This window comes from Geotrypetes seraphini, chromosome 1, assembly GCF_902459505.1.
Source record: "Geotrypetes seraphini chromosome 1, aGeoSer1.1, whole genome shotgun sequence".
Lineage (NCBI taxonomy): Eukaryota > Metazoa > Chordata > Amphibia > Gymnophiona > Dermophiidae > Geotrypetes > Geotrypetes seraphini.
This window is the reverse complement of record NC_047084.1, coordinates 439,089,833-439,115,922: the sequence shown is the minus strand read 5'-3', so window position 1 is coordinate 439,115,922 and position 26,090 is coordinate 439,089,833. Positions and strand designations below refer to the sequence as shown.

The 26,090-nt window shown below is 40.7% G+C and overlaps 1 protein-coding gene across 2 annotated transcripts in view; it reads right to left on the bottom strand.

Annotated features, from left to right (window-relative positions):
* The window catches only part of LINGO2 (leucine rich repeat and Ig domain containing 2), a 2,394,831-nt gene that overhangs the window by 1,933,643 nt on the left and 435,098 nt on the right, over nt 1-26,090 (bottom strand). The window lies entirely within an intron of this gene.

The window sequence follows — 26,090 nt, the reverse complement described above, 5'->3', positions numbered from 1 at the left end:
AAGGGTCCCGATGAGCAAACTGATGAGCCAAAGTCTATCTGTTACAATACAGGGATATGTCTTTGAAGAAAGGTGCTTAGAGAGAAACATCAAAGAATAAAAATGATTTAAGATCTTTTTTTGAAAAGATTGAGTGAAGTCTGGATGTGGTTTGGGAGAAGATTCCATAGTTCAGGTTCCTGTACAGAAAAGATAGAGCTGTAAAAAGCACATTTCTCCAGGGTGGCAGAAGACAAGTTTCAAAGTTTATTCAAGTTTATAAAAAAAAAAAATTTAAACCACTTAATCAGGTTTCTAAGCGGTGTACAATATAAAAATTATATAAAAACAAATTTAAAAATGAGGGATACTAAACAATACGAAAAAACGCATAATAAGACGTATGGACTAACTTCAAACAATAGGGAAGAGAGGAGAGAACTACAATTATGAGAGAAAGAGCACAATGAAAGGGAAAAAGACAATAGGTTAGGGTAAAAAGCAATAAAGCTTGATTTTGTCCTTAAAAGGGCAGTTATTGTCCAAAAGCATCCTGAAACAATGATGCCCTATGGCAGTGGTTCCCAACCCTGTCCTGGACGACCACCAGGCCAGTTGGGTTTTTGGGATAGCCCTAATGAATATGCAGGAGAGAGATTTGCATATAATTGAGGTGACAGTCATGCAAATCTGCTCCATGCATATTCATTAGGGCTGTCCCAAATCCCGACTGGCCTGGTGGTCCTCCAGGACAGGGTTGGGAACCACTGCCCTATGGAGCATGTGCCCAGGTCACAAACCCAAACAAGTTTTTCACAACTTTGTTTGAGTCCATGACCCACAATTTGAAAAACTCTGGTGTAGGGGATGAAGTACAGTACCTTTGTGCACATAACAGCAGAATCTTGGAGAGACTGTGTTATGATAATTTTAAGGTGACAACACAGGTAGAGAAAATGAAGACAAAAGCTAGACAGGTGCTTGGGTGAATAAAGAGGAAGGTCCAGAAGAAAAAGAGAGGCGATAGTGCCTCTGTGTTACTGGTAAGAGCTCATTTGGAGTGATGTGTACAATTTTTAAGAATGCATCTTCAAACAGTGGTGTAGCGAGGATGACAGGCGCGCAGGGTGGCGGTGCCAATTCCCGCCCTCATTTATGCCCCCTCTCCTGCCTGCCGCACATGCCCCCTTCCCTTCTCTTCCTTCATACCCAGGGCAGGATTAACCAATAGGCCAAGTAGGCACGTGCCTAGGGCCCGAAATGGTCAGGGGGGCCCAATGAAGGAGGGCATCAACATTGTTTTTTCCAAACGGCAATGGGCCCCTCCAGCATCGATCGGCATCGCGGGCCCCCCCCCCAATCGGCAATGCGGGCCCCACCCTGATTGGCAACGCGCCCCCCCCCCCCAATCGACGAAAAGTAAGACAAGCAAGCAACGCGAGTAAGAAAGGCAACAGGAACTGTAATTGTGCAAGCGGTGCTGCTTGCCCAAAGCTTCCCTCTTACGCAACTTCCTGTTTCCGCCTGGGCGCATGGTGGGGGTGGGGCAGGGCAAGGGGCCCAGTATACTTGTGTGCTTAGAGGCCCTCAACAAATTAATTCTGCCCTGTCCATACCTCTAGTTGAAGTTGTTGCTCACGGCATTCAGCAATGTGCTCCTTGCGACCCCGTTGACTTTCTATGCGCGGCACCCGGAAGCGGGAGAGCCAACGGGGTCACAAAGAGCACGTTGTTGACCGTCGCGAACAACTTCCACTAGAGTTATGGGGGAAGGGAAGGGGGGGTGTGAGTGGAGGGGAGGAATGGCAAGATGTGGGGAACGGAGAGGAAGAGGGATGCCAGCGCCCCTATAAACATTGTGCTCAGGACAGATTGCCCACCTCGCCCCCACCCCGCTTACTATGCCACTGTCTTCAAAAATATAAACCAGATTGCATTGGTCCAAAAGTTAGCGATGAAGATCTAAGGTCTTTATCATAAAGCATATGAGATTAGAATTAAAGAGCTAAATAACTCATATGTATTCTTTGGGGGAAAAAAAGTGAGATAGAGGTGAAGATGAAAACATTTAAAGGCCCTAGCAATTGAAAGGAAACTCTGAAATGAGGGGTCACTGGATGAGGGTGAAATCTAAGGACATATTTTTACATGGAAAAAGCAGTGGATGTATGGGGTAGCTTCCCTGTGGAGAACCTTGGGGCAAGCATAGAGGATCTCCAAGCAAGAGAAACAGCATTTTTTTATATACTTTAACAAAATAAGCATTCGCAAGGCAGTTATTAAGCATGTTAGGCTAATGTAATATTGAACGATTGACATAAACAAAGAATTATTCCTTTTCTTTTAATAATTCCTAATATAATAAGGACATCTGGATCATTAATTCACTATAATAATCTAAATCCTAATAAAATAAATGACACCTTAAATGGATTATCATTTGTTTCATTAATAAAACACGTTATCTTAGAAAAAAGAAGCCACAGGTATAATAAATCCAGCTCTCCACAGAGCTCTCTGGAGATTCTCTAAGGACATGGCTTCCTTGGTGGACACCATGTTGCAATGTTTCACTGGCAATTAATGGGTCTTCACTGTAGTATGAGCAGCAAGTATGTTTCATTGTTGAGGAGATTCTAAAGCCACTTTCCATGACATTTCTTCACAGGGAGATAAGTGTTTTAGGCCTAGATTCACTAACAACAGTGACTCAATTGCTGTTGGCCGATTCTCTGGCCGATTTTCCAACAGCGATTGATTCACTATTAAATTTGCATGCACTGTTAAGTTTGCATGCAAATGATTTGCATGGAGCCCTGACAGGAGAAGCTGTCACAGCTGTCAGGGCTCACTTCCTCCCCCCACCGCTTAAAAAAAATGGCAGGAGGGATGCCAACTCCCTCCTGCCCCCTCCCACTCCCGGTACCTAGATACATAAAAAAGAGTAACAGGAGCAGAGATAGATGAAAAGGATTACAAGTGAGGGAAAAGTATCATGTGAGTTACTGAGAATGGCAACAACAGGTGAGACCAAGATTCACAATGTGCAAGCACTGAGATTTGTCAGTATTCATAGGGTATTCTGTCTGCTCAAAAAAGAGATATGTCTCTTAAGTTACTCTGACCCATTTCCTATAGTGTATAAGCCTCAGAGCAATGTGACATGGTAGAGAAATATTGTGTCTTATTATAACAGGGTCCAGTAAACTATTTTTGGTACAGCACACTAATGGAGCAAATGTTTTTTTGTTTTTGTTTTTTTTTTTTTTTGGGGGGGGGTTCCAGTAGCACACCCACAACCCTACCCACTCCACCCCAATCCTTCCCTGATTATAGATTCTTACTAAAACAGGGTAAAGGAGTCCAGACAGCTGATGTCATATCTCCACAGAGAGGCTAATTCCTAAAGAGCTTATCCCAAATTTATACTTAAATTTCTGCTAAACTTTTGTATCAAAAACATTTGTTTAGAGCATTCTATTTACCATATAAACTACAATACAAGATTATAACTGCATTATTTGTAATCACATTGCACCCACAAAAAAGAATGCAAAGAATAGCCCCCCCTCAAGACTATCTTACTATATCTAGTAGTTTAGTGGTGTATTCAGGGCAGGAGTAATTCCCAGTTGTTCTTGCCCATGTCAGCTCTTCTCTAAAAATGGCTGCTATGACTTCTTGTGGCAGTCTTGAAATTACCACTAGAGGTTATGGTGGCCGTTTTGAGAGCAGACCCAGCATGGACAGAAGCGACTGAGATCATTCCTGCCCTGAATACACCATTAAACCACTAGGAATTATAAGATAGGTACCTACAGGTAGTCTGGAATGAGAAGCAACACCTATTTGAAGGGAAGGGGAGGGGAGGGAGGGAGATGAACAAGGCAAAGCACAGATTTTTGGTTTCAACCAAAAAAACATGGTCAGTTTCAGGCAAACCATGCCCATAGCTTTTAAGCCAAAACAGGTAAAAAAAAAAAGGATTTCAAGCCAGTTTTGGTATTGTAACTAAACACAAAACTTGGTTGGCCTTCACATCATATTGGGATTCAAGCTGCTTCATCATATTCAAAAAGTCAGTTGAGACCCTGGCTGAATCTGTTGTAGATCTTATGGGCTCTCGTCTCAGTGAGATATTGGAACATCAGAGGTGCTCAGGATGACTGAAGTGTTTTCAATAGACCCAAACTGAATGGATGCATCACCTATGAATTTTGAGCAGTAAATGTTATGGTGAAATGGGCATGTCTTATGGGGACTAAATTTGGATCTTTCCAGGATTTCATGTCCTCATTTCTGTTATATCATATTTGTGCATTCCTTGGGTTGGTACTATTATCAAAGGAGCTAGGGTTTGTTCTGCTTCTATAACTGGAGGACATGGAAAATGCACAGGCAGAGAATAGTGTGGTTGTGGAGGAGTCTTTGCCTGCTTCTGTGCTTGCTCCTCAGGTGGTGGCTCCTGAGATGAGACATCCAATGTTTGAGACGGGTCTAGGTTCTTCTCATCAGTAAAGCTGAAGCAATAATCCAATTGTAGTTCCTTCAGAGTTTGATATTAGTGATTCAGGAGAAAACAATCCAGTAGCAGTTGTCACTCACAGTTTGGATAGAGCTGGTAAGCATGTATCTGGAATAAACACAATTTTTTGTGTGGGGGGGGGTCACAGTTCAGTGGATATAATACAGGAACATACTGGTTCAGAGTGGCAAGTAAGAGCCTGGGTTGTTGGGTAACAACCATATGAGGATTGCAGGGATGGGAATGCTCAGGCAACCTCAGATCAATTATAACTGCATTATTTGTAATCACATTGCACCCACAAAAAAGAATGCAAAGAATAGCCCCCCTCAAGACTATCTTACTATATCTAGTAGTTTAGTGGTGTATTCAGGGCAGGAGTAATTCCCAGTTGTTCTCGCCCATGTCAGCTCTTCTCTAAAAATGGCTGCTATGACTTCTTATGGCAGTCTTGAAATTACCACTAGAGGTTATGGTGGCCGTTTTGAGAGCAGACCCAGCATGGACAGAAGCGACTGAGATCATTCCTGCCCTGAATACACCATTAAACCACTAGGAATTATAAGATAGGTACCTACAGGTAGTCTGGAATGAGAAGCAACACCTATTTGAAGGGAAGGGGAGGGGAGGGAGGGAGATGAACAAGGCAAAGCACAGATTTTTGGTTTCCACCAAAAAAACATGTCTCAGTGTCTCAGTGAGATATTAGAACATCAGAGGTGCTCAGGATGGATGAAGTGTTTTCAATAGACCCAAACTGAATGGATGCATCACCTATGAATTTTGAGCAGTAAATGTTATGGTGAAATGGGCATGTCTTATGGGGACTAAATTTGGATGTTTCCAGGATTTCATGTCCTCATTTCTGTTATATCATATTGGTGCATTCCTTGGGTTGGTACTATTATCAAAGGAGCTAGGGTTTGTTCTGCTTCTATAACTGGAGGTCATGGAAAATGCACAGGCAGAGAATAGTGTGGTTGTGGAGGAGTCTTTGCCTGCTTCTGTGCTTGCTCCTCAGGTGGTGGCTCCTGAGATGAGACATCCAATGTTTGAGACGGGTCTAGGTTCTTCTCATCAGTAAAGCTGAAGCAATAATCCAATTGTAGTTCCTTCAGAGTTTGATATTAGTGATTCAGGAGAAAACAATCCAGTAGCAGTTGTCACTCACAGTTTGGATAGAGCTGGTAAGCATGTATCTGGAATAAACACAATTTTTTTGTGTGGGGGGGTCACAGTTCAGTGGATATAATACGGGAACATACTGGTTCAGAGTGGCAAGTAAGAGCCTGGGTTGTTGGGTAACAACCATATGAGGATTGCAGGGATGGGAATGCTCAGGCAACCTCAGATCAATGTCTAGGTAAGAAGGTAAGAAGTATTAGAGACAAAGGGCTTTAAAACCTTCTGCCTCTACCTCAACATTTTTGTCATCATCTTTATCTTCTTCGTATGTAAGAATCTAATAGACCTAAAGTAGAAGGAGATAGTAGTACTATTGCTATATTAGTTCTTACAGAATTATTGGAAGGGGGTTCTCAAAAAAGAACTCAGACAACTCGAAAGATTATGGCTAAAAACTGCCAATGAGGATGACAAAATCAATTGGAAACATAAAATGAAAATCTACAAAAACCTGATAAAAGAAAAGCGTTGCAACTGCTATGCACAAAAAATAGGATCAGTTAATATCAACAGTAGAGAACTGTTCAAAATAACGAACAAATTAACAGACACTACATAGATCCTAAAAAACCAAAATGAACGGATACCAACGGTCAACATCCTCGCTGACCACTTTAGCAAAAAAATAATTGATTTAAGAGCCTCAATACCTTCATCTTCACCCAACTTCGTTTTCCAGTTCACTCCACAGGAAAGAGAGCCCAATGTCGATATGTACTGGAATGAATTTGAACACCCTGATTGTCTAACTTCCTCACATTATTCAATAAATATGCCAAATCAAACTGTCTTCTAGACGAATGCCCATCCCAGATCATGCAAGTTGCAGTTCCCGAATTCAAAAGGGATCTATTTAACTGGGCAACATCCACTCTTACAACTGGAATTTACCAGGAAAATATGGGTCACATTCTAATCACACCCATCCCCAAAGACCAGAAGACCTCACTAACTTTGACGTCCAACTACAGACCCATTGCGAGCACCCCCTTCTTCACCAAAATGTTGGAAGGGTTGGTCAACCTGGAACTTGTAAATCACTTAGAAAAATTCAATCTCTTAAATGACCATCAATCAGGTTTTAGAAAAGGATTCAGCACTGAGACAGTCCTTGGCTCTCTCCTTAATCACCTATACAATCTCTTCAGTCATGGCACCAGCGCCCTGATCTTACAATTAGACTTTAGTAGCACTTTTGACCTAGTGGACCATGAAATAATGCTCACGTGTCTAGATGCAATGGGAATATCGGGAAGTGTGTGGACCTGGTTTCAAGGCTTCTTAACTAAACGATCATATCAAGTGGTCAACGATGGGAATTACTCGGAATCCTGGAAAAGCCCCTCGGGAGACCCTCAAGGCTCCCCACTATCTCCCACCTTGTTCAACATATATATCTCCTCCCTAGGTTACCTACTGCAAAAGTTAAATCTAATATATTACATTTATGCAGATGACATCTCTATATTAATTCCAATAACAAATGTGACGAATGCCACATCCAAACACATCTCCTTCATTATGACGGAAATTGAACAATGGACCACAAACTTTAAATTGAAACTAAACTCAGAAAAAAAAAAAAAAATTCCTGGCTAGTCCAAAGGAAAAAATTACCACAACAGCAATACAAATTAAACGGCCACGACCACTCAATATTAAAAACTATAAGAATATTAGGAGTCACTCTAGATACCAAATTAACTATGACCGATCACATAAACTCGGTGACAAAAAAATGCTTCTCCACTCTTTGGAAACTGAAAACCATAAAAAAATATTTCGACCCTCTATCCTTCAGATTATTGGTACAGTCGATGATTCTATCCCATCTACTTGGGGATACCTAAAAAAAAACGTAAGAAAACTGCAAATAGTTCAAAATATGGCCGTCCACTTAATATTCGGACTAAAGAAAAGTGATCACGTTAGTCCCTTCTACAAACAGCTGCACTGGTTACCAATCGAAGAAAGAATTCTATTCAAGTTCTCCTGCTTTTGCTATAAATTAATCTGGGGAATGGCCCCCAATTACCTTCTACCTCACTTCGAATTCTATTCCCCCATTAGATCTACCAGAAACCACAACCTGTTTGCATACCCGAAAATTGCTGGCTGCAGATATCGAACTTTCCTGGACAGAACTTTCAAGTTTCAAGCTGGTAGACAGCAATCATGGCTAGGGTATTTCATCGATACCGCTAGACTGACCTACAGCATCTTCCGGAAAGAGTTAAAGACCACTTTGTTTAAGAAATTCTTGTCCTAGCCAGACACTCTCCCGCGAACATAACTTCCACACCTTACCCTGAATTTCTTCCTCACACTAGGTATCCACATTCCCTGTCTGCTAAAATTCCCTCTTCATAATTGTATCCTGATATTCGCTGGTGTCCGACTATTTTCAATTGTAAGATGTAAAATAGTTAATTTCTTATAATTCAATCTATGTATAATTTTCCTTTCAACCACCTTGTATTCATCTACTGTAATTCGCTGATTGTACAGCTCTTCTTCTTTGTGAACCGCCTAGAAGTCGCAAGATTGTGGCGGTATAGAAAAATAAAGTTATTATTATTATAAATAAAATAAGGTAGCAAAAGTATACTGATATCTTTTGCTTGCTGCAGGGCTGCAGGGGTTGGCAGAAAGATGGAAAAGAAGAGAAGGAAGGAGAGGTTTCAAGGGGATCAAGTACCACACAATTTGACATTGAACTAGATCAGATATTTTTGCATCCTGCCAGCATAGTTGGTCCTTAGGACCCATCTCAGTATAGTTGATTGTTAAGAAAAATTGCAACGAATATTTTATTAGCAATAAGGTTAGGACAATTTTACAAGGTTAATATTTCTTAATGGTAACTGAAATCCACAAAAGAAAGCCTTAATTTTCAAGACAAGAAAAATAAAGGGGGCCTTTTACTAGCATATAGCAAAGTCTCACCCAATTATCATTCATGCAAAAATGAATGTGCTGTGCAGTTATTGCGGTTGCAGATAGAATGGATGCCCTTACTATCTCCTGTTTAGGCAACTGCCAGTTCATTTGTGTTAAATGCATTAACGGCAGTGTGATAAAGTAGCATGCGCTTACTGCAGTGCATAATTCTTCCCCATTACCTTCCCATAATCTACTCAGAAGTGGACTGTTAGTGATCTGGCTCCCTGATTAATAAGGGTTATGGGCTTCTAACCACCTATCAAGATGAAGACGAGGGGTGAGTGGGTCCCCAACTGATGGGAGGCCCTTAGATACTGCCTTATGAACCCAATTGTCAGTCTGCCCCCGAATCTACCCACTTCCCATCTTATAACATTTGATTCTAATGGTTAAATTCACATTTTGCACAAATTTTAAAAGAAAACAATCACATTCAAAGAGTTAAGGCAGATTATTAAGCATTGAATTTCTCCTGCCACTGGCACACTCATTAGGATTTTGCAGAACTGGCAATTAGAGAGTTAGTTCAACTCTATTTCTCTGTTATTATCAGAAAAGCTGCAATTAAGGCTGAATTCATATAGCTGACAAAGGAAAGAGTTATACTGGAACAGCTCACAGTTATTTTATCTCGTTTATTTGTTTATTGAAATTTAATATGCTGCTTTCCGTAAAAAATTGCATTGAAATGTTTTATAAATTTTTTTTTAAAAAGCAACAAAAACCACTCCTTCAATTATACTTCAATTACATAGGAGGCAATTCTCTAATTATGGCACCCAAATGGCAAGAAGTAGGAGCTTGTTCTATTATGGAATCTAGGTACCCAGGTTTCATTATAGAATATTAGTGTAACCTGGTATTGGCATATCGGACACATATAGGTGTCTAAATGCAGATGGGGCACATATAACTTATAGTATTCTGTAAATTACTGTAAAAGATTTAGGAGGTTTCACTCTTTAAGCCTGCAGTTAGGCTACTGAACAGCAGGGGATGCTAGTCAGTTAGATGAAAACTACATGTCCCAGAATGTCCTGAGTTTTTAGTAGTGTTGAGTCAGAGGGGTGGAAACACAGGGAGGAGTATTTATGCCCAGACTTTAGTCAATCAAAGAGAGGTCCCAAGAGAAGAGCTACCTGAGAAAGGACTCCCAGTTTTCCTAGACGTGGGCTAGGTCCTAAGCCCAAGGAAACTGAAGGCTGCCACCTGAAAGCTAAGGGAAATCTGAAGGGAAAAGGATGCTCATTAATGCCTGAGGTAAGCCACAGTGATACTGTTATATCGAGTGTGAGGCAAACCAATAAAGAGAACACTTTGTTGATGTTAAGTGTTTGAGAAATGTGTGCTGTTTGTTTCTGACAATTCAGGTCAGCCTGTTCCATAAGACTAGCCTGCCACACTAGGACACTCTGCCACATATGGTGTTTCTGCCTAGGTTTTTTTTTTTTTAGCTTCCATTGCAAAGAAGCTGACTAGGGATCTGTAGAGGCTGGTGACCTCAATACAGAACATTTTTTGGGTTTTTTTTTTGGGGGGGAGGGGTTGGGGGAGGATTGTTAAATAGCCTAAGGAGACAAGCTCTGGTTGAAGTTTAGTGACAAAATTTATAACAGGTATTTAGAGCCGGAAATGCAGGCTTTTATTTGGTTTATTTGAGTACTGCATTGCCACAAAGCAGAGAAAAAAAGAAAAAGTCATTGTATGTATAGAGCTCCAGTTCCAGCTACCGATTGGCTCAATTAAGCCACTGTAAGTGTCAGAGCTGTTACTACCATGGCTGACACTAAAAACTGCACTACGGTTTTATAAAATAGGGTAAATTAACTGCATAAATGGCAATATGAAGACAATTATATGGCTACAGATGTAGATCAGACTATTTGTATATTCAAGTAAATATTTCTACATATTTCAACTGTGATTTGATGAAGGTAAAACTCAATCAGTTTCTGAAGCTAGCTTTAGATTTAGCATGAAAAACTGCACAATTTGGTCACTAGTAGTTTGTAAAGTTTGAAAAAAATAAAAATCTACCCCTAAAATTGACAAGCCCTAACATGGTATGACACAATACTGCATTTGCATACTTGATCTTAATTTGTCCTTGACATTTTCAGGATACAGACCGTAGAAGTCTACCTACCACTGACCTTGTTCCCCAACTACTGAAGCTGTCATGGAAGTCCCTTTCTAGCCCATCCAGATCTGTCCAACCATGATCAGAGCACAGACTGTAGTAGCCTGCCTGGCACTGGCTTTACTTCCCAATTATTGGCATTGCCATTTATGAACTGCTAAATTTGTTTATTTCCATTCTCTTTCCATATAGGACTACTATGTGTTTATCCCATGCATTTTTTAATTCAGTTGCTGTCTTTATCTCTACCACCTCTCATGGGAGGGCATCCAAAGTATCTAGTCCTCTCTCCATGAAAAAGTACTTCCAGATGTTATTCCTGAGTCAGCTCCTCTGTAACCTCAATTCATGTCCTCTAGTTCTACTATATCCCCATGTCTGGAAAAAAAGTTTGTATATTAATACCTTTCAAATATTTGAAAGTCTGTATCATATCACATTATCTCTCCTTCCTCCAGGGTATACCGTATTTTTACGCATATAATACATGCGTTATACACGATTTTTACAAACCGTGCATAACTGTGCGTGTTATAGGTTTGAGCGCATTTTACAACTTTTTTTTTCATTCTGATCCGGCATCCCCCCTGCGAACCGGCATCCTCCCCCCCCCCGCTCGCGTCACCCCCCCTCCCCCACGATCCTACAACCCCCTCAGCACCGCAAAACATCTCTTACCCAATTGGGCACCGGCACCAGCACCAATGCACAGGACGTGCCAGTGCCCGAAGATCCTCCCTCGTTGGGCTGGGCTGTGCGGTGCAGGGAGATCCTCCTTTTTCCCTGTGCCGGGCTGGACAGGGCTTTGAGCATTTGCGCATGCTCAAAGCCTTCTGATCTCGCTCTCTCTGAGATTCTCAGAATCTCGTGCACTAATGTTGCTATTAGCATGTGAACATTACGTGTGTGATCCCTTACAGTTATCTATTTTATAGGTAATAAAGGCACATGTGCTAATCATGTGCTAATCAGATAGCCTTCAACAATGCTGATGCACTAACTGATTCGAACAGAAACCTCCACTCTTCTCCTCGAAACACACCTCCTTGGCCAAAAATCAAAAATGTTTTTTAGAGTGTGGGTAGTGCACGCACATTTGAAACTTACCAAGGGACACCTCTGTGTGCTCCAGGTGTATAAGCTGTGCTTAACACACATTATTGCATATTGCAGCTTAGTAAAGGAACCCCCTTAGTATCTTACTAAAGTGGGGAAGGTTAGTTGTTTTTGTAATTATCTTCAACATTTGTAAAGAGAAGAAGCAATTGGATTCCTTTTAAATTTAATTAAAAATAAATTATTAAACTACCTTATCGATTACATGATTCTCTCATACTCTTTCCCACTCATTTACCCTTACGGCAAGAAACATTTATAATTAGCCAGCTGGGGATCGGAAGCTCCTTTTCAGGTATAGTACGTATCTTTCTCCGATGTAAGGACTATGGACTGTTTCTTATGTGTTACTGTAAAAAAGGTTTGTGCAAAAACACCCCCTTTTACAAAACTATAGCATGTTTTTTACCGCGGCCACGGTGGTAACAGCTTTGATCTTCATAGAATTCCTACGAGCTGTCGAAGCTGTTACCACCGCGGCCAGCGCTAAAAACCACACTACGGTTTTGTAAAAAGGGAGAGAATATAGTTTTACTGTAACAAATAATAGTTGGAATCCCAGCACTGACAAGTTTATTGGAAATGAGCAGTCAGTAGTCAAGGTCTGCAGATGGTCACTTTAAAATACAAACTGACAAGCACTTGGGCCCTGAAAGGAATTGACTTAGTAGAGAAAGAGAGACTGTTCACCCTCTCCAAGGTGAAGAGAACGAGAGAGCACTCACTAAAGTTAGAAGGGAAAAAATTCCGTACAAACGTAAGGAAGTTCTTCTTCACCCAGAGAGTGGTAGAAATCTGGAACGCTCTTCCGGAGGCTGTTATAGGGGATTCAAGACAAGGTTGGATAAGTTGCTACTGGAACAGAACATACGCGAGTAAGGTTAGACTCAAATAGGGCACAAAACAGGGAAAAAGTGAAGTTTTCAGTAAAATGTGGGGGGTTACAACCCCTCAAACCCCCCCAAACGCCCCCACAACGCGGCGCAATCTGTATTAAGTAAAGTGGGGGGGGTTCCCCCTCACACACCCCTGTAGGAGCCCTAAAAACAGTAATTTTCTTCAGCGTGCGCCTCCACGCTGCGCTCAATTGTCTGCTCGTGCCTTTGTCCCGGCGCGCTTTTGACCTGACACCGTAGAATTGTGCCTAGCAGCCTAACTCAAGTTAGGTGTCACTAGGCTTTCTAACTTAGGATCCAGTATATTAAGCCAGGGTTTTCCTGGTCTAAAATAATGGTGCCTAAGATAGGTGCCAGCGGCACCTTTTTCTATGCCCAAACTCCACCTTTAACCATGCCTACTTTTTGGGTAGGCACAAGTAGGTGCCTCTGTGTAGACACCTACACAGCACCTACTGAGTTAGGTGCCTACCCAAAACTTAATTTTGTTAAATCATATTTAAATTTTTATTTTTTTTTAATGGTACTGTTCAATTAACAGTGCAGATTGGATCAATTACAAAATTAAGTTAGGGGGATGGGCTTTGATAATACTTCTTTTTCTGTGTGGTTACATTTAAAGCAGTTTACATATTTTTGACAGGTACTTATTTTGTACCTGGGGCAAAGAAGAGTTAAGCGACTTGCCCGGAATCACAAGGAGCTGTGGTGGGAATTGAACTCGCAACTTCAGGGTTCTGAGGCAGCTGCTCTAACCACTGCACCACTCCTCCACTCAAGGCACCTAGGTTGGCTAGGCATGCCAATCTAGGCACCTAACAGCAGGTGCTTTTTATAGAATCAGGGATTTGGAGCTCAACATGCCCGACATCATGGTCATTAAAAAAAAAATAAAAAATTGGTGCCTAACTTTAGGTGGCCTTTATTAAATTAAGGCCTTCATGTCTTCTGGTGTTCTTCCATTCTTTCTTGTTCACAACATTTTGATATTTTTTAAACAAGGGCTGTAGTAACATATGTAATGGAAATTGGATCTGGTGATGAGCGCCATTTGCTAAAGTAACTGTTTGCAAAACACCATCTGTAGTTTGTTCAACTACCAACATGATTTAATTCAGTAGGGGCTGAGAAAGTACATAAGAGAACAAAAAATTTGTAAAACTGTTGGAAAAGAACTAGAACAGAGCGATCATACTTCTACAGCATGCCTAAGCTATGGAACCAACTCCCCCCTGCCATCAGGGCAATTGACAATGTACTATCCTTTCAGAAGGCAGTGAAGACACTACTATTAACGAACCATGCTCCTAGTCTCAAACTTTAACTGACCAAGACACGACACACTTGCAACAAGGGGCACCTGAAACTTTCTGTCAACCAATACTTGTTCTCTTGTCTACCACAGCCTTAGATCCTACATAGCTTGTGTGTTCTTAGATTCACTAAAGCATGTGTGTTCTTAGTATATATCTTTGTAACCCATTCTGGACTTTTGTGGAGGATGGGCTATAAAACTAACTAACTATAAGTAAAAATGCATCAGATAAAATGAATTATCTGTACGGGACTTGATTCACTAAACCAGGGGTGTCAAAGTCCCTCCTCGAGGGCCGGAATCCAGTCGGGTTTTCAGGATTTCCCCAATGAATATGCATTGAAAGCAGTGCATGCAAATAGATCTCATGCATATTCATTGGGGAAATCCTGAAAACCCGACTGGATTCCGGCCCTCGAGGACCGACTTTGACACCTGTGCACTAAACAGTATTTCAGTGTATCACTTTTGAAGGAGCACTTTGAAGGAGCCTGTATGCAATGAGGCCCCGATTCTGCAAAGTGCACCTATCTTTAGGCGTGCTTTTAGGTGTCCTTTATATTTAATTCAGGCCTTGAGAAAATATGTGCCAAACCGTGAATTGGGTTGACAAGTGAAAATGAGATTGTCTCTTGAATGTGGCCATGATGTGCATTTTAAAAAGACTTGGATGCCAGCAATCAGCCCAAGATTATGGAATGCAATGAATGGGTCACTGAGATTATGTTCTGATTTTGGATCATTTCAAAAACTGTTGAAGACTCACCTATTTGTTAAAGCTTTCTATAAGTAAGGAGATGTTGGTAATTCTAATTGATAGGCAGAATAGCAATTTTTAAAATAAATAAATGTATTTTCAGAAAGATGTCATAATTTCCAATTCAAAAATACATGACATGGACATTCATGTGCTGGAGAACAAATGAAGTGGGGAAGGGACACTATTCAAACCACTGTAAGGACAATCAATTTATTAAAATATCCACAAATTTCAAAATTAAATTACAAGTGCACATATATAGCATTGCAAGATGTGGCAGGCATTTAACAAGTCCTATAATGAAATCTACATTGGACCCCAGTCCTTTGGATTGCAATGTACACTGGACCCCCAACACGGTTCGTGTTTCAGCCAAAAGGCCTTCCTCAGGGGTGTAAAGAATAGCCCAGTAGATAGTACCAGATTTCAAGAAAAAAACAAGTAGGAAACTGAATTTGCTGTGCACGCTAACCAAATCCTATTGCCTGGCACAAATTTTCAAAAAACAAAATCTTTAAAAACGCTGCATCAACTCGGGAGTCGCCGGAAACATCTAGCATGATCATTTACTTTACAAACTTGAATGTCAAAATGATCAACTCCACCAATGCTCCTGCATGCCTCCCAGACTCAAGAACATACATAAATTTGGAAAGAGAAGATGACAAAACCATGGAAAGGCAGGATACATGATACAGTTGGCATTGTTTTTCATTTCAGTTTAGTGAACAATCAAGCTGTGTAATCAACTTATCAGCATTGCTTGTAGATAGCAATTAAATAAAACAAACAAAAAAAAAAACCACCTGATATGGCTCTTTCTTGGGTAGCTAATTCCTATTTTTTTATTGTTCTGTTCTGTGCTAAATATATGCAAACCCAATACAATTGCAGTAGGTTTATATGTAAATACACAGAACCTTTGCAAAATCTGTGAGTTTACAGATTTACTCACCGACATATGCTTCTTGCAAATTCTACAACAGCCACAGAATTCTCCAGAGCATTGCAAGTACATGATTACAACATTTGTAATAGATTTTCACCGCCATAAATTGAACATTCCAGTAGAAGTATTATTTTGAAAAATGAGGTGGGTTAAGAATGCAAAATATTGCAGATCTGTTGTGCTTATGTTACTGAACAAGTCATCTAGTTTGTTTGCCTGATAAATAAATCAGCACATTGATCTTCATGAACCTGAAAAAAACTGAACAGCCAATTGGAAGCACATCTACTATAATATTTCCTAGCATGGATACCCATAAAATGTAGCTAGTACAGTTATTATTCAAACACACTCCAACTAATATTCAGTACAAGTTTTTATCTTAACTCGACATTGTGACACGAATGTGAAACGTATGGTATGAAAGGATTATTAATATTGAATGACACTGCCTAGGATCCATGATAGCTGTTACAGGGAAACACAAGTATTATGAGAACGAGCAAGGCCAGAAATTTTTCAGCACCTGCTGATAAATTTCCTATTATGAGAGCAGGTCACTGTCAGCACACGAGCAAAGCCAGGAGTCTTCAGCACTTGATGATAGGTGCTTGACAGAATCACACCCTCCCTGCACGAGATAAGCATGCGTTTGTAAATCCAATCTGGCTAGAGGGGATGAGGGAAAAAGTATCCAATCCATAAAGAGGGGCTGGGTATACAACCCACGAGCTAAGCTAGTTGTTTTCAAGACATGCTGATTGGGGATTACCCTCTCAACATGAGGTAAGCACGCGTTTGTAAATCCAATCTGGAAAAAGGGGATGGGGAAAAAGTACAATTTAAGGGAGGAAAGTTACCTGTAAAGCGGGGACATTTCCACCACTGATACGCTGTGTGATGACATTCTGAATAAGCCTCCTGTTCGTGGTCCCCCGACAGAGTGATGACGTAATAACCGTGATGATGTAATAACCGGTAACGTATTGATTCAAACTCTGTACTTAATCAATGATTATGGCTAGAAATATTGTATATATGTAATAAAATTTAATATGTATACTATTTTGATTTCCTGGCATTCTGTCCAGTGCGGAAAGTGACTGAAGGTATTTGGTAAGCCTTTTTAAATAGTAATACATTAATTGGCGTAGTCGGCAGGATTTCTCTAAAGAAAACCTGAGTGCTCTTGTGATACAGGAATGTTCAGGAAGAGAGAGAAATCCTCAAAAGAACCTATAGAGGTGCCCAGCTGGACTGAGGCACCGTATAATTTAATAGCACAAGAACTAGCCAATAATCATGGATTAGCAGAGTCATGGGAAAAGGTTCTGGGAAGTGCAGAACCAATTGATCTTGTACAAGTTTAGAAATATGCCCCGATAAATCGGGTGATGTAGTTTAGAAAAAAAAAAATATGCCCCGATAAATCGGGTGATGTAGTTTAGAAAAAATGCCCCGATAAATCGGGTGATGTGGTTGCTTTGGGTTCTGGGAAGTGCAGAACCAATTGATCTTGTACAAGTTTAGAAATATGCCCCGATAAATCGGGTGATGTAGTTTAGAAAAAAAAAAATATGCCCCGATAAATCGGGTGATGTAGTTTAGAAAAAATGCCCCGATAAATCGGGTGATGTAGTTGCTTTGGGTTCTGGGAAGGGCAGAACCACTTGATCTTGTACAAGTTTAGGAAAAATGCCCCGATAAATCGGGTGATGTAGTTTAGAAAAAAAAATATGCCCCGATAAATCGGGTGATGTAGTTTAGAAAAATGCCCCGATAAATCGGGTGATATAGTTGCTTTGGCTCGAAGGAGCTGGGTATTAGCAGTTCATATTGCTGCCACAAAATATAAGAAAAGGCGCAGTCGAGTAAATAGGATGTTGGAGTAAAAGTTCCTTTGTTTGAAAGAGCGAACTGCAAAGAGAGGGATTTTCACCCCCACCTTTTTCCTCCTTCGAAGCTATCATGTGAGCTTGACGCGGGCTTTTTTGAGTTTCTCCTTTGTTCACTAGGCAGAGGGGAGGGGGAAGGGAAAAAAAAAAAAAAAAAGGAGAGAGACAGCATGGGGTCTGTCTGTAATTCTACGAATGTTGCAAAAACAGGGATCGGAAAGAGTTTCTGCAGGGTAGATCTATGCTGTTAAGAACAATGGAGGTAATTTAGAAGCTGTTTGCCTGATGTAGCCTGAATTTTTTTTTTCTTTTCCTTGTTTCTTTAAGAGATGGTTAAAAGCAGGGAGATAGTCTGTAGAACGAACGTACAAGAATGTGGAAGAAAGCTTTGTGAGACGTGTTAAGGAAGAATGTGCCTTTTGTTGTAGTAACAAGCAGGCTGACTAGTCACTGTCTGAAGGCTGACCGCGGACTTTTCAGCAGTCCGAAATAAGTTTTTAAGAACGATAAAAGAATATTGGGAATGTTATAAAATGTTAATGTATATTCCTGTAAGTAGGTTTCCGGTTTGTTTGGGGAACGTACCGAAACAAAATGAAAAAGGGTAGGAATACATTTGTGTAATTATTAAAACAGACAGTCAGAAAGGCATATATTTAAGAAACAAAACAAATTATAATGAAAAAGAAGGAGAGAAGCAGCCCTGCCGGACTCCTATCACTTTCCTGTGGACTCAATTTTGGAGATGCAGGATAAGGGAAAGAAGTCAGACTCTAAATTCAGCTTGAGGTACAGATAGAGCAAGATAGTAAATTACATGAGTTTGACATATTGACATACAAACTAAGAAAGGGCAGTTGGATTTATTAATTGACCATATGAAAAAGAAGGGATGGGAAATAAATCCAACAAAAATACAAGGACCGGCAACGTCGGTAAAATTTTTAGGAATTCAGTGGAATAGAGGATATTGGGAAATCATTGAGAAAGCAAAACGAAAAATATTAGATTTTCCCACTCCAAACAAAGTACAAGGTAACTTGTAAAAAATATGAGTTTATGTGGGGAGAAGAACAGCAGGTTGCTTTTGGAAATGCTAAACTAGCCATACAGACAGCTGTAGAACTGTGGGGTAAAGAATTGTGGCAAGACATAGAAAAAATTGTACAAGAGACAATAGTGTCAGTATTTCATGTAGATGCACATATACCTGTTGATTCAATGGAACGATTGTTTAATTCCCAAGCAGATGCTGCAGCTACCATTTCTGTAATAACTACTAATGAAATTCCTAAGGTGGAAGAATGGTTGGAAGGTACAGCCATTTGGACACATCAGAAAAGTGGACATCTTGGAGAAAAAGCTACTTACAGGTGGGCTCAGGAACGAGGGATTCCTTTGATCTAACATGTGATCAGAAAATGTCCGGTGTGTCAACATATCAAGAACGGGAAGTACCACATAAGGTAATGAGGCACGGGGCGATTTGCCAGCCCAGATTTGGCAAATGGATTTCATAGGACCGTTACCCGAAAGTCGTAAATGTAAATATATGTGTACTGCTGTAGATTATTATTAGCATTCCCTTGTGCTTCTGCGTCACAATGGAGCACTCTAAGGACTTTAGACATGGTTATTCAGTATTATGGTATGCCCTTACAAATACAAACTGATAATGGATCACATTTTACGGGAGGGCAGATAAAAGAATATGCTAAGGAAAATAATATTGAATGGGTATATCACATGCCCTATTATCCCCAGGCAGCGGGATTAATTGAATGGATGAATGGACTTTTGAAAGAGGCCCTTAAAAAACTAACTACAGATGACAAATATGGGCAGTGGAGGAATAATGTAACCCCCAATTTGACGATTGGGAAACTGTCCATAGCCAAAATCTGGATTAGCAATCCTAAAGGACCTCCGGAACCAGCGGAGGTGATTGCAATCGGGAAAGATAAGGCTCTCCTTGTAATGAAACCGGGAGTGGAAAAATGGGAATATGTCCCTCAGGAGAAATGTTATTTGAGAGAGTAATAATGTTTTCTGAAACTTGCAGATATACGTGTGCCTTGGAATCCTTGGAATATGGTATGGGGTAAGAGGCGCTGCCCCCGGGTGACGTATTACAATTAAAGAAGGGGTCGTTACGTCATGGAGATGGAAGCATTCTTCAATGAATCGGAAGCAAGATAACTTCACTTGCAGCGCTAACTCCAGATGTATCATTGCAAATGTGACAACAAGAGACCATACATGGATTACAGAAATTAAAAGCAATGAACACACTAGAAATGAGCAGATATGGAGGACCGTGTTTAATAAACAATTTCAAGACAATGTAATGATACTCATGTGTAAATATGTAGTGTTACCCCTCATACTAGGGGAACCTCAGAAGCAATTTTTCTGGGCACCTAAATTTAATTTTAACATTTTGTGACTCCACATTGCAAGGGCGAATTTGTAAATTACAATCAATAATATATGATGTGTGTGAATGGACTATATTATTGAAATAGCACCACGCGTAATATGTGTGGTGACTAATGAGCCAATAATACCAAAAAATGATAGTACCCTTTGCAGGATGCTTACACAATATGTCAACACTTCTTTGGCAGAATCAAATTTATGTTTGAACACCTGATATAGGATTCTGGGAGAACAACTTTTCCGTTCCAAATTGGGATTTAAAGTTGGGAAAGTTAATACTAGGATCCCGTAGGATAAATCAGTCCATAAGGAATTTGAACAAAAGCATAATAGAGCACCAGATTAGTAATTATACTAACCATAATAGTACTTGTTCTGTCCTTGTGGAATTGTTATGTGGTTTATGGACTATGCTGTAAATCAACACGACCCACGATGGTATCCTGTGGCAGTATCATTCAATAAGGACCGAATGTGACACGAATGTGAAACGTATGGTATGAAAGGATTATTAATATTGAATGACACTGCCTAGGATCCATGATAGCTGTTACAGGGAAACACAAGTATTATGAGAACGAGCAAGGCCAGAAATTTTTCAGCACCTGCTGATAAATTTCCTATTATGAGAGCAGGTCACTGTCAGCACACGAACAAAGCCAGGAGTCTTCAGCACTTGATGATAGGTGCTTGACAGAATCACACCCTCCCTGCACGAGATAAGCATGCGTTTGTAAATCCAATCTGGCTAGAGGGGATGAGGGAAAAAGTATCCAATCCATAAAGAGGGGCTGGGTATACAACCCACAAGCTAAGCTAGTTGTTTTCAAGACATGCTGATTGGGGATTACCCTCTCAACATGAGGTAAGCACGCGTTTGTAAATCCAATCTGGAAAAAGGGGATGGGGAAAAAGTACAATTTAAGGGAGGAAAGTTACCTGTAAAGCGGGGACATTTCCACCACTGATACGCTGTGTGATGACATTCTGAATAAGCCTCCTGTTCGTGGTCCCCCGACAGAGTGATGACGTAATAACCGTGATGATGTAATAACCGGTAACGTATTGATTCAAACTCTGTACTTAATCAATGATTATGGCTAGAAATATTGTATATATGTAATAAAATTTAATATGTATACTATTTTGATTTCCTGGCATTCTGTCCAGTGCGGAAAGTGACTGAAGGTATTTGGTAAGCCTTTTTAAATAGTAATACAGACATATATTAGGGATCTAATACCAATATACAGTTTGCAGTTTATATTTGCCATAGTTTTATTGCAAAGTTTTTCAATACAAGTTTTTATCCTAACTCGACACAAATAGGGATACTAGCTGTATTCTCAAATATTTGATGCTGGGACAAGTGCAGGCACTGGCATTGAATATCTAGTTAGAACATTTGTATGACACTGTTTTTGATTAAAAATCAATAAAGAATTAAAAAAAAAAAAAAGAATAGCCTTACTGGGTCAGACCAATAGTTCATCAGTTCCAGTAACCCGTTCTCACGGTAGCCAATCCAAGTCACTAGTACCTGGCCAAAACCCAAACAGTAGCAACATTCTAGACCTAAGGCTGTGATGTCATAATGCCTCACTCTACCAATGTATAAGAACCAGCCTCCTCAGTGATGTCACAATGGTTTGATTGTTCCATTACAGGCTCACATAAAAACATAAGAATAGCCTTACTTAGTCAGACCAACGGTCCATCAGGCCCACTAGCGTGTTCTCACAGTGGCCAATCCAGGTCACTAGTACAAGAAGTAGCAACATTTCATGCTGCCGATCCAGGGCAAGCAGTGGCTTCCCCCATGTCTTTCTCAACAACAGACTATAGACTTTTTCTCCAGGAAATTGTCCAAACCCTTCTTAAAACCAGCTACGCCATCTGCTCTTACCACAAATCTGCACAGCTTGCATCTACTAGGCACCATGCCTTTTACTTCACTGTCCCTTTCTTCTGGAACTCCTTCCTTCTCCATATCCTTGCTGAATTATCATTGAACAATGTTAAGGTTGCTATAAAAACCTGGCTTTACATAGGATCACTGCAGTGTAATTTACTGTCATTCCATTACCCTTCCTAGATCTTCCACGTCCCCCTCCCTTCTCTTTCCTTCCTACTACACTTTTCTGAAACACTACAAGGTACAAGGGTTCCTTCCTCGTGAACTGTCTTGGAGGAATGTGTCTCTTCCTAATTTAATTGTACTTCTTTTCCTGTAAATTACTGAGATCTGCAAATTAGTCCAAGTGTTATAGCAAGTTCTTTAAAAAAAAAAAAAACCTTTATTGATTTTCCAAACAGTGCAAAACACAAGTATATATATATATATATATATATATATATATATAATATAGCAAGTTCTAATAAACTATAAACCACTAAAATGTGTCTGGTCAAGTGCAACATTCAGCCCTTAACAGCATAAGATAGGACTGCTAAATTGTATGTGGCCCAGTTTACACAGTTATCTTATGTGGGTAAGGGCTGACTATCAGTACTTAACTGCATAAGTACCAACTCCACCCCTAATGCCCACAAGTTAGCCCGTTTTGGCTCAGGCACTAATTGAAAATATTCAGTGGATCTAACTGGTTAAGTGCTACTTAATATTTATGAATAGCTATGGACAACATGGGGGTGGCCTAGTGGTTAGAGCAGCTGCCTCAGCACCCTGAAGTTGTGAGTTCAATTCCCACCACAGCTCCTTATAAAAATCTTTCTTGCCCCATGTAAACCACACACAAAATGCAGCATACCAAGTCTCATTCCCTTTACAAGTAATTTAAACAGCCAGGAATATCTCTGGGCTGTTTTATAGACTGTGAATATCAGGCAGACTAAATTTGATAGTCAACTAGGACAAATGTTATATTTTTAATTCCTCTCCCTGCAGATGTGTAGGTTTGTGTTTGTTTTTGGCCTGGGCAATTCTTTGCCTCAATAAAATTAATCTGTTATATATGGGAGGGGATAGAAGCACATTAAGAGCAACATTCAACTTCAGCTGGATAGTGATGAAATTCGGTGCTTTCCAGTTAAAGCTATTTAGTTAAGTTGGAACAGGTGTATTCGGCAGCAGGGACTCCTGCTACTACTTCTCTCAGCAATTGTACTTTGAGGGCATGTGAATATTAGCGTTAAGGTTATGCACCCTTTGGCTCAGCCACAGGGGAAGCTAAGGAGCAAAGAGGAACACCAAATAAAATTATATAAGAGACTGCTTAAGTCAAAGGTTAGTGGCTGCCTAGCTCTTCTTTATTGATTTATTGCCACTACTGCTGCTAGCATTTCTATTTTACCAGTGAATACATCTTGGAAAGGAAATCATACCAGCCTTGGCATGACATCAGTGAGAACTACCTGGCTAACCCCTAAAATCTGCTGCTTACGTTTCTATGACCGATCTGTGGATCGTCTTTGGCTGAAATGCCGCACTCATGCTGACTCTGCATTTCAAATTCCTGCTGACCTCTTTCCAGTCCACCCTTTCACTTGCAGATCAAGACTACTACACCCACTTGACTAATTCTCTTGGATCTAACCCTTGCTGTCTCTTTGCTACATTCAAATCTCTAGTCACACTGCCCTCACCTCAAGCCTCTCCTTCACTTTCTCCCCAGAAGATGGCTGAGTACTTGTACTGTATAACAAGGTTCATGTGACTGACCTTGAGTTTTCAACCAAATCACCTCCACCTCTCCAGTCCACTCTGCTAACCCTCCATCATCCCCTGCCATGTTTTCTTCCTTCTCTGAAATCACTGAAGAGGAAACTGCCCATTTTCTTTCCTCCTCCAAGCTCACTACTCATCTACTTAACTCTCCTACTGTCATCTGCTCTATCCTCAGTCTATCACTCTCCATTGCAACTGTGCCCAACACCTTAAAACATGCCATAGTTAAACCACTTCTCAAAAATCCCTTGCTGGATCCTACCTGCCCCTCCAACTATCACCCCATCTCCTTACCTCCCCCTTCTTATCCTAGTTACTTGAATGCAGACACCATCATTGTCTTGATTTTCTTTCATCTTGAGCTATCCTTGACCCACTTTAATCACTTTTGCCCTGTTCATTTTACAGAAACTGCCCTTGCTAGAGTCTCCAATGCAATGGCATAGCAAGGGTGAGAGGCGCCCTGGGTGATGGTGCCCCTCCCCCACTCTCATCTCCAACCCCGCTCCTTCCCTGTTCCTGTGTGCCGTACGTGCCCCCCCCCCACACTTCTTCCCTGATCTCGCATTCTGAGCATGCCCCCCATCCCTTCTCCTGTACTTCTAGTTGAAGTTGTTGCTCATGGTGGTCAACAACATGCTCTTCATGACCCCATCAGCTCTCCCTCTGATGTCACTTCCTGACGTCAGTGGGAGAGCCGATGGGGTTGCAAAAAGCACATTGTTGACTGCTGTGAACTACAACTTCAACTAGAGGTATGAGGGAAGGGGGGTGTGCAGGTGGAGGGGAGGAATGGAAAGAGGTGGAGGGTGGAGAGGATGATGGGTGCCGATGTCCCCAACCAACATTGCGCCCGGGGTGCAATGCCCCCTTGCCCCACCCCCCTTTACTACACCACTGCTCCAGTGACATGTTCCTGGATGAATCTAAAGGCCTTTCTACTCCATCCTCATCCTCCTTGATCTATCTGTTGCTTTTGACACTGTAGATCACCACCTACTCATCAATACACTATCCTCAGTTGGGTTTCAGGGCTCTATTATCTCATGGTTTTCTTCTTATCTTTACCATCACACTTTTAGCATATGCTTTGGTGGATCCTCCACCACCACCATCTTGCTATCAGATGATGTACCTCAAGGCTCTGTCAAATCTGGTATTTCCTTTGTAAGCTCACTGCAAAGAACCTCATCTATACTCTCATTGTCTCTCACCTAGACTATTGCAACTTGCTTCTCCTAGGTCGTCCACTACACTATCTCTCTCCCCTTCAATTTGTTCAGAATTCTGATGCATATTCTGCCAGTGTCATTATGCTCTCATTACTCCTCTCCTCAAATCACTTCATTGGCTCTCTATCCATTTCCACATACTGATCAAACTCCTCTTTTTTGACCTTATGCGAGCAGCTTGGCTCCAGTTTCCAAACAGCTGGCTGTGCACATAATTATCACCAAAAATCCTCTAACAGTTCAGTAATGGTTAGAAACACACACACAAAAAGATTGTCAGTATGGCCTTAAATAGTTGTTTAAACTGTTCTCTTTTATTCATGTTCAAACAATCAATCCATTTGCATTGCAGCAATCAGGCCCTGAATGTTAATGGAAAACAGCATAAAATTGCCATTCTAATAACATCATAATAATGAGATGTGACAATGTTATAGACATTATGAAGACATCTATATGCCTAAAAGGCTATTCTGTAAAGGACATCTAACTATATAGACGTGTCTAGACTCACTGAGCGGCACTGAGCTCGATTCTCTATAGTACAGTATATCTATGCATTAAAGAATCGTGCTCAGCATTTTCCCGCTGGATGTATAAACGATGCCTAATTTTCAGACGTCATTTACAGAATTTGGCCCTAAGGGCCTGATTCTGTATAGGACGCCAATCACTTGTCAATCACACATTGGCGTCCTATTTAGAATCGTGTCTACACTCCCGGACAGATGCCTTAAATGTAGGCCAGCATTTTGTAGGCCTACATTTAAGACATCTATCTCTCGTCTACGGAGATGCATACTGATACTTAAGCCCACCCAAGGCCTCTTCTGGGTAAAATCACATCCACGCCCCACCTTTGTCATGCTTAAACATGGGTATGCATTTCTATAGACACTCTACAGAAGCGTATAATGTAGGTGGCGTGCCTTAGATACTTTTTTTTTTTTTTTATGTGTGTCCTGATTGGCTGCCAGATGGCAGTAGGATGCTTGCCGCTGCCTGCAATTGGGACATTTATTTCAAAT